The sequence below is a fragment of the Notechis scutatus genome, chromosome Z (assembly GCF_049901735.1).
Source record: "Notechis scutatus isolate UNSWTSFEM ecotype Mainland chromosome Z, rNotScu1.2, whole genome shotgun sequence".
In the NCBI taxonomy this organism is placed as follows: Eukaryota; Metazoa; Chordata; class Lepidosauria; order Squamata; family Elapidae; genus Notechis; species Notechis scutatus.
Genome location: NC_142025.1, coordinates 123,255,470 through 123,271,671, shown reverse-complemented (window position 1 = coordinate 123,271,671; position 16,202 = coordinate 123,255,470).

Genomic DNA, 16,202 nt, shown 5'->3' with positions numbered 1-16,202 from the left:
CAACCGCTTTAAATCTATATATATATATATATATGTTGCTTTATCCTCTTTTCCAACCGCTTTCAATCTATATATATATATATATATATGTTGCTTTATCCTCTTTTTCCAACCGCTTTAAATCTATATATATATATATGTGTTGCTTTATCCTCTTTTCCAACCGCTTTCAATCTATATATATATATATATATATGTTGCTTTATCCTCTTTTCCAACCGCTTTCAATCTATATATATATATATATATATATATATATATATATATATATATATATATATATATATATATATATATATATATGTTGCTTTTATCCTCTTTTCCAACCGCTTTCAATATATATATATATATATATATATATATATATATATATATATATATATATATATATATATGTTGCTTTATCCACTTTTCCAACCGCTTTCAATCTATATATATATATATATATATGTTGCTTTATCCTCTTTTCCAACCGCTTTAAATCTATCTATATATATATATGTTGCTTTATCCTCTTTTCCAACCGCTTTCAATCTATATATATATATATATATATATATATATATATATATATATATATATATATATATATATATATGTTGCTTTATCCTCTTTTCCAACCGCTTTCAATATATATATATATATATATATATATATATATATATATATATATATATATATATATATATATATATATGTTGCTTTATCCACTTTTCCAACCGCTTTCAATCTATATATATATATATATATGTTGCTTTATCCTCTTTTCCAACCGCTTTAAATCTATCTATATATATATATGTTGCTTTATCCTCTTTTCCAACCGCTTTAAATCTATATATATATATATATATGTTGCTTTATCCTCTTTTCCAACCGCTTTCAATCTATATATATATATATATATATGTTGCTTTATCCTCTTTTCCAACCGCTTTAATCTATCTATATATATATATGTTGCTTTATCCTCTTTTCCAACCGCTTTAAATCTATCTATATATATATATGTTGCTTTATCCTCTTTTCCAACCGCTTTAAATCTATATATATATATATGTTGCTTTATCCTCTTTTCCAACCGCTTTAAATCTATATATATATATATGTTGCTTTATCCTCTTTTCCAACCGCTTTAAATCTATATATATATATATATGTTGCTTTATCCTCTTTTCCAACCGCTTTAAATCTATATATATATATATGTTGCTTTATCCTCTTTTCCAACCGCTTTAAATCTATATATATATATATGTTGCTTTATCCTCTTTTCCAACCGCTTTAAATCTATATATATATATATGTTGCTTTATCCTCTTTTCCAACCGCTTTAAATCTATATATATATATATGTTGCTTTATCCTCTTTTCCAACCGCTTTCAATCTATATATATATATATATATGTTGCTTTATCCTCTTTTCCAACCGCTTAATCTATATATATATATATATATATATATATATATATATATATATATATATATATATATATATATATATGTTGCTTTATCCTCTTTTCCAACCGCTTTCAATATATATATATATATATATATATATATATATATATATATATATATATATATATATATATATATATATATATGTTGCTTTATCCACTTTTCCAACCGCTTTCAATCTATATATATATATATATATATGTTGCTTTATCCTCTTTTCCAACCGCTTTAAATCTATCTATATATATATATGTTGCTTTATCCTCTTTTCCAACCGCTTTAAATCTATATATATATATATATATGTTGCTTTATCCTCTTTTCCAACCGCTTTAAATATATATATATATATATATATATGTTGCTTTATCCTCTTTTCCAACCGCTTTAAATCTATCTATATATATATATGTTGCTTTATCCTCTTTTCCAACCGCTTTAAATCTATATATATATATATATGTTGCTTTATCCTCTTTTCCAACCGCTTTAAATATATATATATATATATATATATATATATATATATATGTTGCTTTATCCTCTTTCCAACCGCTTTAAATCTATATATATATATATGTTGCTTTATCCTCTTTTCCAACCGCTTTAAATCTATATATATATATATGTTGCTTTATCCTCTTTTCCAACCGCTTTCAATCTATATATATATATATATGTTGCTTTATCCTCTTTTCCAACCGCTTTCAATCTATATATATATATATATGTTGCTTTATCCTCTTTTCCAACCGCTTTCAATCTATATATATATATATATATATGTTGCTTTATCCTCTTTTCCAACCGCTTTAAATCTATCTATATATATATATGTTGCTTTATCCTCTTTTCCAACCGCTTTAAATCTATATATATATATATGTTGCTTTATCCTCTTTTCCAACCGCTTTAAATCTATATATATATATATATATGTTGCTTTATCCTCTTTTCCAACCGCTTTTAAATCTATATATATATATATATATATATGTTGCTTTATCCTCTTTTCCAACCGCTTTAAATCTATATATATATATATATGTTGCTTTATCCTCTTTTCCAACCGCTTTAAATCTATATATATATATATGTTGCTTTATCCTCTTTTCCAACCGCTTTAAATCTATATATATATATGTTGCTTTATCCTCTTTTCCAACCGCTTTAAATCTATATATATATATGTGTGTTGCTTTATCCTCTTTTCCAACCGCTTTAAATCTATATATATATATATGTTGCTTTATCCTCTTTTCCAACCGCTTTAAATCTATATATATATATATTGCTTTATCCTCTTTTCCAACCGCTTTTAAATCTATATATATATATGTTGCTTTATCTTCTTTTCCAACCGCTTTAAATCTATATATATATATGTGTGTTGCTTTATCCTCTTTTCCAACCGCTTTAAATCTATATATATATATATGTTGCTTTATCCTCTTTTCCAACCGCTTTAAATATATATATATATATATGTGTGTTGCTTTATCCTCTTTTCCAACCGCTTTAAATCTATATATATATATATGTTGCTTTATCCTCTTTTCCAACCGCTTTAAATCTATATATATATATATGTTGCTTTATCCTCTTTTCCAACCGCTTTAATCTATATATATATATATATATGTTGCTTTATCCTTTTCCAACCGCTTTAAATCTATATATATATATATATGTGTTGCTTTATCCTCTTTTCCAACTGCTTTAAATCTATATATATATATATGTTGCTTTATCCTCTTTTCCAACCGCTTTTAAATCTATATATATATATATGTGTTGCTTTATCCTCTTTTCCAACCGTTTAATCTATATATATATATATATATATATGTTGCTTTATCCTCTTTTCCAACCGCTTTCAATCTATATATATATATATATATATAGTTGCTTTATCCTCTTTTCCAACCGCTTTCAATCTATATATATATATATATATATGTTGCTTTATCCTCTTTTCCAACCGCTTTAAATCTATCTATATATATATATGTTGCTTTATCCTCTTTTCCAACCGCTTTAAATATATATATATATATATGTTGCTTTATCCTCTTTTCCAACCGCTTTAAATATATATATATATATATGTTGCTTTATCCTCTTTTCCAACCGCTTTAAATCTATCTATATATATATGTGTTGCTTTATCCTCTTTTCCAACCGCTTTAAATCTATATATATATATATATGTTGCTTTATCCTCTTTTCCAACCGCTTTAAATCTATATATATATATATATATGTTGCTTTATCCTCTTTTCAACCGCTTTAAATCTATATATATATATATATGTTGCTTTATCCTCTTTTCCAACCGCTTTCAATCTATATATATATATATATGTTGCTTTATCCTCTTTTCCAACCGCTTTAAATCTATATATATATATATGTGTTGCTTTATCCTCTTTTCCAACCGCTTTCAATCTATATATATATATATATATGTTGCTTTATCCTCTTTTCCAACCGCTTTCAATCTATATATATATATATATATATATATATATATATATATATATATATATATATATATATATATATATATATATATATATGTTGCTTTATCCTCTTTTCCAACCGCTTTCAATATATATATATATATATATATATATATATATATATATATATATATATATATATATATATGTTGCTTTATCCACTTTTCCAACCGCTTTCAATCTATATATATATATATATATATGTTGCTTTATCCTCTTTCCAACCGCTTTAAATCTATCTATATATATATATGTTGCTTTATCCTCTTTTCCAACCGCTTTCAATCTATATATATATATATATATATATATATATATATATATATATATATATATATATATATATATGTTGCTTTATCCTCTTTTCAACCGCTTTCAATATATATATATATATATATATATATATATATATATATATATATATATATATGTTGCTTTATCCACTTTTCCAACCGCTTTCAATCTATATATATATATATATATGTTGCTTTATCCTCTTTTCCAACCGCTTTAAATCTATCTATATATATATATGTTGCTTTATCCTCTTTTCCAACCGCTTTAAATCTATATATATATATATATATGTTGCTTTATCCTCTTTTTCCAACCGCTTTCAATCTATATATATATATATATATGTTGCTTTATCCTCTTTTCCAACCGCTTTAAATCTATCTATATATATATATGTTGCTTTATCCTCTTTTCCAACCGCTTTAAATCTATCTATATATATATATGTTGCTTTATCCTCTTTTCCAACCGCTTTAAATCTATATATATATATATGTTGCTTTATCCTCTTTTCCAACCGCTTTAAATCTATATATATATATATGTTGCTTTATCCTCTTTTCCAACCGCTTTAAATCTATATATATATATATGTTGCTTTATCCTCTTTTCCAACCGCTTATATATATATATATGTTGTATCCCCATATATATATATATATATGTTGCTTTATCCTCTTTTCCAACCGCTTTAAATCTATATATATATATATGTTGCTTTATCCTCTTTTCCAACCGCTTTAAATCTATATATATATATATGTTGCTTTATCCTCTTTTCCAACCGCTTTAAATCTATATATATATATATGTTGCTTTATCCTCTTTTCCAACTCGCTATATATATATATATATATATATATATATATATATATATATATATATATATATATATATATATATATATATGTTGCTTTATCCTCTTTTCCAACCGCTTTAAATCTATATATATATATATAGTTGCTTTATCCTCTTTTCCAACCGCTTTAAATCTATATATATATATATGTTGCTTTATCCTCTTTTCCAACCGCTTTCAATCTATATATATATATATATGTTGCTTTATCCTCTTTTCCAACCGCTTTCAATCTATATATATATATATGTTGCTTTATCCTCTTTTCCAACCGCTTTCAATCTATATATATATATATATATATGTTGCTTTATCCTCTTTTCCAACCGCTTTAAATCTATCTATATATATATATGTTGCTTTATCCTCTTTTCCAACCGCTTTAAATCTATATATATATATATATGTTGCTTTATCCTCTTTTCCAACCGCTTTATAATCTATATATATATATATATGTTGCTTTATCCTCTTTTCCAACCGCTTTCAATCTATATATATATATATGTTGCTTTATCCTCTTTTCCAACCGCTTTAAATCTATATATATATATATATGTTGCTTTATCCTCTTTTCCAACCGCTTTAAATCTATATATATATATATGTTGCTTTATCCTCTTTTCCAACCGCTTTAAATCTATATATATATATATGTTGCTTTATCCTCTTTTCCAACCGCTTTAAATCTATATATATATATATGTGTTGCTTTATCCTCTTTTCCAACCTATATATATATGTTGCTTTATCTCTTTTCCAAATCTATATATATATATGTGTGTTGCTTTATCCTCTTTTCCAACCGCTTTAAATCTATATATATATATATATGTTGCTTTATCCTCTTTTCCAACCGCTTTAAATCTATATATATATATATATGTTTGCTTTATCCTCTTTCCAACCGCTTTAAATCTATATATATATATATGTTGCTTTATCCTCTTTTCCAACCGCTTTAAATCTATATATATATATATGTTGCTTTATCCTCTTTTCCAACCGCTTTAAATCTATATATATATATATATGTTGCTTTATCCTCTTTTCCAACCGCTTTAAATCTATATATATATATATATATGTTGCTTTATCCTCTTTTCCAACCGCTTTAAATCTATATATATATATATGTTGCTTTATCCTCTTTTCCAACCGCTTTAAATCTATATATATATATATATGTTGCTTTATCCTCTTTTCCAACCGCAATCTATATATATATATATATATATATATGTTGCTTTATCCTCTTTTCCAACCGCTTTCAAATTATATATATATATATATATGTTGCTTTATCCTCTTTCCAACCGCTTTCAATCATATATATATATATATGTTGCTTTATCCTCTTTTCAACCGCTTTAAATCTATATATATATATATATGTTGCTTTATCCTCTTTTCCAACCGCTTTAAATCTATATATATATATATATTTGCTTTATCCTCTTTTCCAACCGCTTTAAATCTATATATATATATATATTGTTGCTTTATCCTCTTTTCCAACCGCTTTAAATCTATATATATATATATATGTTGCTTTATCCTCTTTTCCAACCGCTTTAAATCTATATATATATATATATGTTGCTTTATCCTCTTTTCCAACCGCTTTAAATCTATATATATATATATATGTTGCTTTATCCTCTTTCCAACCGCTTTCAATCTATATATATATATATATATGTTGCTTTATCCTCTTTTCCAACCGCTTTCAAATCTATATATATATATATATGTTGCTTTATCCTCTTTTCCAACCGCTTTAAATCTATATATATATATATGTTGCTTTATCCTCTTTTCCAACCGCTTTAAATCTATATATATATATATATATATATATATATATATATATGCTTTATCCTCTTTTCCAACCGCTTTAAATCTATATATATATATATGTTGCTTTATCCTCTTTTCCAACCGCTTTAAATCTATATATATATATATATGTTGCTTTATCCTCTTTTCCAACCGCTTAATCTATATATATATATATATATATATATATATATATATATATATGTTTATCCTCTTTTCAACCGCTTTAAATCTATATATATATATATGTTGCTTTATCCTCTTTTCCAACCGCTTTAAATCTATATATATATATATGTTGCTTTATCCTCTTTTCCAACCGCTTTAAATCTATATATATATATATGTTGCTTTATCCTCTTTTCCAACCGCTTTTAAATCTATATATATATATATGTGTTGCTTTATCCTCTTTTCCAACCGCTTTAAATCTATATATATATATATGTTGCTTTATCCTCTTTTCCAACCGCTTTAAATCTATATATATATATATGTTGCTTTATCCTCTTTTCCAACCGCTTTAAATCTATATATATATATGTTGCTTTATCTTCTTTTTCCAACCGCTTTAAATCTATATATATATATGTGTGTTGCTTTATCCTCTTTTCCAACCGCTTTAAATCTATATATATATATATGTTGCTTTATCCTCTTTTCCAACCGCTTTAAATATATATATATATATGTGTGTTGCTTTATCCTCTTTTCCAACCGCTTTAAATCTATATATATATATATAACGCTTTAAATCTATATATATATATATGTTGCTTTATCCTCTTTTCCAACCGCTTTAAATCTATATATATATATATGTTGCTTTATCCTCTTTCCAACCGCTTTAAATATATATATATATATATATATGTTGCTTTATCCTCTTTTCCAACCGCTTTAAATCTATATATATATATATATGTGTTGCTTTATCCTCTTTTCCAACTGCTTTAAATCTATATATATATATATGTTGCTTTATCCTCTTTTCCAACCGCTTTAAATCTATATATATATATATGTGTTGCTTTATCCTCTTTTCCAACCGCTTTCAATCTATATATATATATATATATATATATGTTGCTTTATCCTCTTTTCCAACCGCTTTTCAATCTATATATATATATATATATATGTTGCTTTATCCTCTTTTCCAACCGCTTTCAATCTATATATATATATATATATGTTGCTTTATCCTCTTTTCCAACCGCTTTAAATCTATCTATATATATATATGTTGCTTTATCCTCTTTTCCAACCGCTTTAATATATATATATATATATATGTTGCTTTATCCTCTTTTCCAACCGCTTTAAATATATATATATATATATGTTGCTTTATCCTCTTTTCCAACCGCTTTAAATCTATCTATATATATATGTGTTGCTTTATCCTCTTTTCCAACCGCTTTAAATCTATATATATATATATATGTTGCTTTATCCTCTTTTCCAACCGCTTTAAATCTATATATATATATATATGTTGCTTTATCCTCTTTTCCAACCGCTTTAAATCTATATATATATATATATATGTTGCTTTATCCTCTTTTCCAACCGCTTTTCAATCTATATATATATATATATATGTTGCTTTATCCTCTTTTCCAACCGCTTTAAATCTATATATATATATATGTGTTGCTTTATCCTCTTTTCCAACCGCTTTCAATCTATATATATATATATATATGTTGCTTTATCCTCTTTTCCAACCGCTTTCAATCTATATATATATATATATATATATATATATATATATATATATATATATATATATATATATATATATATATATATATATATATATGTTGCTTTATCCTCTTTTCCAATTAATATATATATATATATATATATATATATATATATATATATATATATATATATATATATATATATGTTGCTTTATCCACTTTTCCAACCGCTTTCAATCTATATATATATATATATATATGTTGCTTTATCCTCTTTTCCAACCGCTTTTTAAATCTATCTATATATATATATGTTGCTTTATCCTCTTTTCCAACCGCTTTAAATCTATATATATATATATATATGTTGCTTTATCCTCTTTTCCAACCGCTTTAATATATATATATATATATATATATGTTGCTTTATCCTCTTTTCCAACCGCTTTAAATCTATCTATATATATATATGTTGCTTTATCCTCTTTTCCAACCGCTTTAAATCTATATATATATATATGTTGCTTTATCCTCTTTTCCAACCGCTTTAAATATATATATATATATATATATATATATATATATATATATATATATATATATGTTGCTTTATCCTCTTTTCCAACCGCTTTAAATCTATATATATATATATGTTGCTTTATCCTCTTTTCCAACCGCTTTAAATCTATATATATATATATGTTGCTTTATCCTCTTTTCCAACCGCTTTCAATCTATATATATATATATATGTTGCTTTATCCTCTTTTCCAACCGCTTTCAATCTATATATATATATATGTTGCTTTATCCTCTTTTCCAACCGCTTTAATCTATATATATATATATATATATGTTGCTTTATCCTCTTTTCCAACCGCTTTAAATCTATCTATATATATATATGTTGCTTTATCCTCTTTTCCAACCGCTTTAAATCTATATATATATATATGTTGCTTTATCCTCTTTTCCAACCGCTTTAAATCTATATATATATATATATATGTTGCTTTATCCTCTTTTCCAACCGCTTTAAATCTATATATATATATATATATATATGTTGCTTTATCCTCTTTTCCAACCGCTTTAAATCTATATATATATATATATGTTGCTTTATCCTCTTTTCCAACCGCTTTAAATCTATATATATATATATGTTGCTTTATCCTCTTTTCCAACCGCTTTAAATCTATATATATATATGTTGCTTTATCCTTTTCCAACCGCTTTAAATCTATATATATATATGTGTGTTGCTTTATCCTCTTTTCCAACCGCTTTAAATCTATATATATATATATGTTGCTTTATCCTCTTTTCCAACCGCTTTAAATCTATATATATATATGTTGCTTTATCCTCTTTTCCAACCGCTTTAAATCTATATATATATATGTTGCTTTATCTTCTTTTCCAACCGCTTTAAATCTATATATATATATGTGTGTTGCTTTATCCTCTTTTCCAACCGCTTTAAATCTATATATATATATATGTTGCTTTATCCTCTTTTCCAACCGCTTTAAATATATATATATATATATGTGTGTTGCTTTATCCTCTTTTCCAACCGCTTTAAATCTATATATATATATATGTTGCTTTATCCTCTTTTCCAACCGCTTTAAATCTATATATATATATATATGTTGCTTTATCCTCTTTTCCAACCGCTTTAAATCTATATATATATATATATATGTTGCTTTATCCTCTTTTCCAACCGCTTTAAATCTATATATATATATATATGTGTTGCTTTATCCTCTTTTCCAACTGCTTTAAATCTATATATATATATATGTTGCTTTATCCTCTTTTCCAACCGCTTTAAATCTATATATATATATATGTGTTGCTTTATCCTCTTTTCCAACCGCTTTCAATCTATATATATATATATATATATATATATGTTGCTTTATCCTCTTTTCCAACCGCTTTCAATCTATATATATATATATATATATATTGCTTTATCCTCTTTTCCAACCGCTTTCAATCTATATATATATATATATATGTTGCTTTATCCTCTTTTCCAACCGCTTTAAATCTATCTATATATATATATGTTGCTTTATCCTCTTTTCCAACCGCTTTAAATATATATATATATATATGTTGCTTTATCCTCTTTTCCAACCGCTTTAAATATATATATATATATATGTTGCTTTATCCTCTTTTCCAACCGCTTTAAATCTATCTATATATATATGTGTTGCTTTATCCTCTTTTCCAACCGCTTTAAATCTATATATATATATATATGTTGCTTTATCCTCTTTTCCAACCGCTTTAAATCTATATATATATATATGTTGCTTTATCCTCTTTTCCAACCGCTTTAAATCTATATATATATATATATATGTTGCTTTATCCTCTTTTCCAACCGCTTTCAATCTATATATATATATATATATGTTGCTTTATCCTCTTTTCCAACCGCTTTAAATCTATATATATATATATGTGTTGCTTTATCCTCTTTTCCAACCGCTTTCAATCTATATATATATATATATATGTTGCTTTATCCTCTTTTCCAACCGCTTTCAATCTATATATATATATATATATATATGTTGCTTTATCCTCTTTTCCAACCGCTTTCAATATATATATATATATATATATATATATATATATATATATATATATATATATATATATATATATATATATATATATATATGTTGCTTTATCCACTTTTCCAACCGCTTTCAATCTATATATATATATATATATGTTGCTTTATCCTCTTTTCCAACCGCTTTAAATATATATATATATATATATATATGTTGCTTTATCCTCTTTTCCAACCGCTTTAAATCTATCTATATATATATATGTTGCTTTATCCTCTTTTCCAACCGCTTTCAATCTATCTATATATATATATGTTGCTTTATCCTCTTTTCCAACCGCTTTAAATCTATCTATATATATATATGTTGCTTTATCCACTTTTCCAACCGCTTTCAATCTATATATATATATATATTGTTGCTTTATCCTCTTTTCCAACCGCTTTAAATATATATATATATATATATGTTGCTTTATCCTCTTTTCCAACCGCTTTAAATCTATCTATATATATATATGTTGCTTTATCCTCTTTTCCAACCGCTTCAATCTATATATATATATATATATATATATATATATATATATATATATATATATATATATATATATATATATGTTGCTTTATCCTCTTTTTCAACCGCTTTCAATATATATATATATATATATATATATATATATATATATATATATATATATATATATATATATATATATATATATATATATGTTGCTTTATCCACTTTTCCAACCGCTTTCAATCTATATATATATATATATATATGTTGCTTTATCCTCTTTTCCAACCGCTTTAAATCTATCTATATATATATATGTTGCTTTATCCTCTTTTCCAACCGCTTTAAATCTATATATATATATATATATATGTTGCTTTATCCTCTTTTCCAACCGCTTTAAATCTATCTATATATATATATGTTGCTTTATCCTCTTTTCCAACCGCTTTAAATATATATATATATATATGTTGCTTTATCCTCTTTTCCAACACTTTAAATATATATATATATATATATATATATATATATATATATATATATATATATATATATATATATATATATATATATATATATATATATATATATATATATATATATATATATATATGTATGGTGTTCGGCTTGGTTCGGGTATTTTCCCACGTCATTGTAGTTCTTTTAAAGTTGTAGCAACGTTTCAGCAGAATCTCATCTGCCATCATCAGGCTTCTGTATTGTGTCCGTCTGTGAGTCAGACTTTTACAGTGGTTTCAGATTTGAATTTGGGGCAGCCTATTGCTGTGCCAGAATGGTTTTTTCTTCATCCTGATTGGTTGGGAGTCTTGGTCTGTGTTTATTGGTCTCGGAGTTTGCTGTGTTCTGCTTGATTGGTGTCTCTAATATCTTCTGTCTGTTTTTTGGCTCTTTTTGTATCTTGATTGGCTGGCAGCATTGTGTTGCTTTAATGGAGGCCTTTAGTGCAGCTTGGCTTCGGGTAAATGGACGGCTATCATTAGTTAGGAAGCTGGGTTTCATCTGGGTGCCTGGTTGGGATGTGTTTGAGCTGGAGGTATCAGGGGGGATCTGTTTGTGCCCAGGTGTTTGCCTGGCTTGTGGTGTGGAGATTTTTTGTTTGTGAGTGCAGGCTTCCAAATGATTGACAGCCTGGTGGAATCATCTCTTCTATTCATGCTTTCTGGTCTTTTTTCAATCTCTATGGCTTCTCTGATGATTCTGTGATTAGGGTTTTCTATAGTGGCCAGGGTTTTGGCACCAATATGTTGCTTTATCCTCTTTTCCAACCGCTTTAAATCTATATATATATATATGTGTTGCTTTATCCTCTTTTCCAACCGCTTTCAATCTATATATATATATATATATATGTTGCTTTATCCTCTTTTCAACCGCTTTCAATCTATATATATATATATATATATATGTTGCTTTATCCTCTTTTCCAACCGCTTTCAATCTATATATATATATATATATATATATATATATATGTTGCTTTATCCTCTTTTCCAACCGCTTTAAATATATATATATATATATATATATGTTGCTTTATCCTCTTTTCCAACCGCTTTAAATCTATCTATATATATATATGTTGCTTTATCCTCTTTTCCAACCGCTTTAAATCTATATATATATATATATGTTGCTTTATCCTCTTTTCCAACCGCTTTAAATATATATATATATATATATATGTTGCTTTATCCTCTTTTCCAACCGCTTTAAATCTATATATATATATATATGTTGCTTTATCCTCTTTTCCAACCGCTTTAAATCTATATATATATATATATGTTGCTTTATCCTCTTTTCCAACCACTTTAAATCTATCTATATATATATATGTTGCTTTATCCTCTTTTCCAACCGCTTTCAATCTATATATATATATATGTTGCTTTATCCTCTTTTCCAACCGCTTTCAATCTATATATATATATATATATATGTTGCTTTATCCTCTTTTCCAACCGCTTTAAATCTATCTATATATATATATGTTGCTTTATCCTCTTTTCCAACCGCTTTAAATCTATATATATATATATGTTGCTTTATCCTCTTTTCCAACCGCTTTAAATCTATATATATATATATGTTGCTTTATCCTCTTTTCCAACCGCTTTAAATCTATATATATATATATATATGTTGCTTTATCCTCTTTTCCAACCGCTTTAAATCTATATATATATATATGTTGCTTTATCCTCTTTTCCAACCGCTTTAAATCTATATATGTATATATGTTGCTTTATCCTCTTTTCCAACCGCTTTAAATCTATATATATATATATGTTGCTTTATCCTCTTTTCCAACCGCTTTAAATCTATATATATATATATATATGTTGCTTTATCCTCTTTTCCAACCGCTTTAAATCTATATATATATATATGTTGCTTTATCCTCTTTTCCAACCACTTTAAATCTATCTATATATATATATGTTGCTTTATCCTCTTTTCCAACCGCTTTCAATCTATATATATATATATGTTGCTTTATCCTCTTTTCCAACCGCTTTCAATCTATATATATATATATATATATTTGTTTTATCCTCTTTTCCAACCGCTTTAAATCTATCTATATATATATATGTTGCTTTATCCTCTTTTCCAACCGCTTTAAATCTATATATATATATATGTTGCTTTATCCTCTTTTCCAACCGCTTTAATCTATCTATATATATATATATGTTGCTTTATCCTCTTTTCCAACCGCTTTAAATCTATATATATATATATATATATGTTGCTTTATCCTCTTTTCCAACCGCTTTAAATCTATATATATATATATATATGTTGCTTTATCCTCTTTTCCAACCGCTTTAAATCTATATATATATATATGTTGCTTTATCCTCTTTTCCAACCGCTTTAATCTATATATATATATATATGTTGCTTTATCCTCTTTTCCAACCGCTTTAAATCTATATATATATATATGTTGCTTTATCCTCTTTTCCAACCGCTTTAAATCTATATATATATATATGTTGCTTTATCCTCTTTTCCAACCGCTTTAAATCTATATATATATATATGTTGCTTTATCCTCTTTTCCAACCGCTTTAAATCTATATATATATATATATGTTGCTTTATCCTCTTTTCCAACCGCTTTAAATCTATATATATATATATATATATGTTGCTTTATCCTCTTTTCCAACCGCTTTAAATCTATATATATATATATATGTTGCTTTATCCTCTTTTCCAACCGCTTTAAATCTATATATATATATATGTTGCTTTATCCTCTTTTAACCGCTTTAAATCTATATATATATATATATATGTTGCTTTATCCTCTTTTCCAACCGCTTTAAATCTATATATATATATATGTTGCTTTATCCTCTTTTCCAACCGCGGGGACGTTTTCAAGCGTGCAGCGTCTTTGAGCTCTGTGCATATTTCCCCCACCTGTGGATCCAGGTATCTTGCAACATTTCGCTGGTTTCTTCTTGGAACATCTTTGTCCATCTTGCTTCATGGCTTGCGGACATCGTTCATGTATCATGTTCTAGCCCATAATTTCTGCCATTCACAGGTCAATGCCTGCAATGCACCACCTGATGCTGTTGTGACATCCTTGGTCTAAACCCCCCCCCCCCCGCTCCTTTAACCTCAAACTATCCGCTATGGACCTCCGCCTACTCCTAAGAGGTGTGTAAGGGGTGTGTGCATAAGGGCACCATCGTTCCTACCTGTCCTATGGTCCCCATTGATTCGTACCCGTTTCCTGTATTCTTACTCATGTTTATACTCTTACCTATTATCTTGTAAGTGATGGACAAATCAAACGAATCAATAAAATAAAAAAATAAAATAAGCAAGGAAAGAAGGAAGGGGAAGGAAGGAGAACAGGGATGGATGGATGGATGGATGGATGGAAGGAAGGAAGGAAGGAAGGAGAGTAAAGAAGAGAGGGAGGGGAGGAAGGAAGGAAAGAAGGAAGGAAGGGGTGAAGGAAGGAGAACAGGGAAGGGGAAGGAAGGAGAGAAAAGAAGGAAAAAAAAAGCGGAGGGAGGGAGGAAGGAGAGTAAAGAAGGAAGGAAGGAGAAAAAAAGGGAGGAAGCAAAGGGAGGAAGGAAAGAAAGAGAAGAAGGATGGAAGGAAGGAAAGGAAAGGGAGGAAGGGAGAGAATACCCTACTCCTAAGAGGTGTGTAAGGGGTGTGTGCATAAGGGCACCATCGTGCCTACCTGTCCTATGGTCCCCATTTACTCGTACCTTTTTCCTGTATTCTTACTCGTGTTTATACTCTTACCTGTTATCTCGTAAGTGATGGACAAATTAATAGAATGAATAAAATAAAAAAATAAAATAAGCAAGGAAAGAAGGAAGGGGAAGG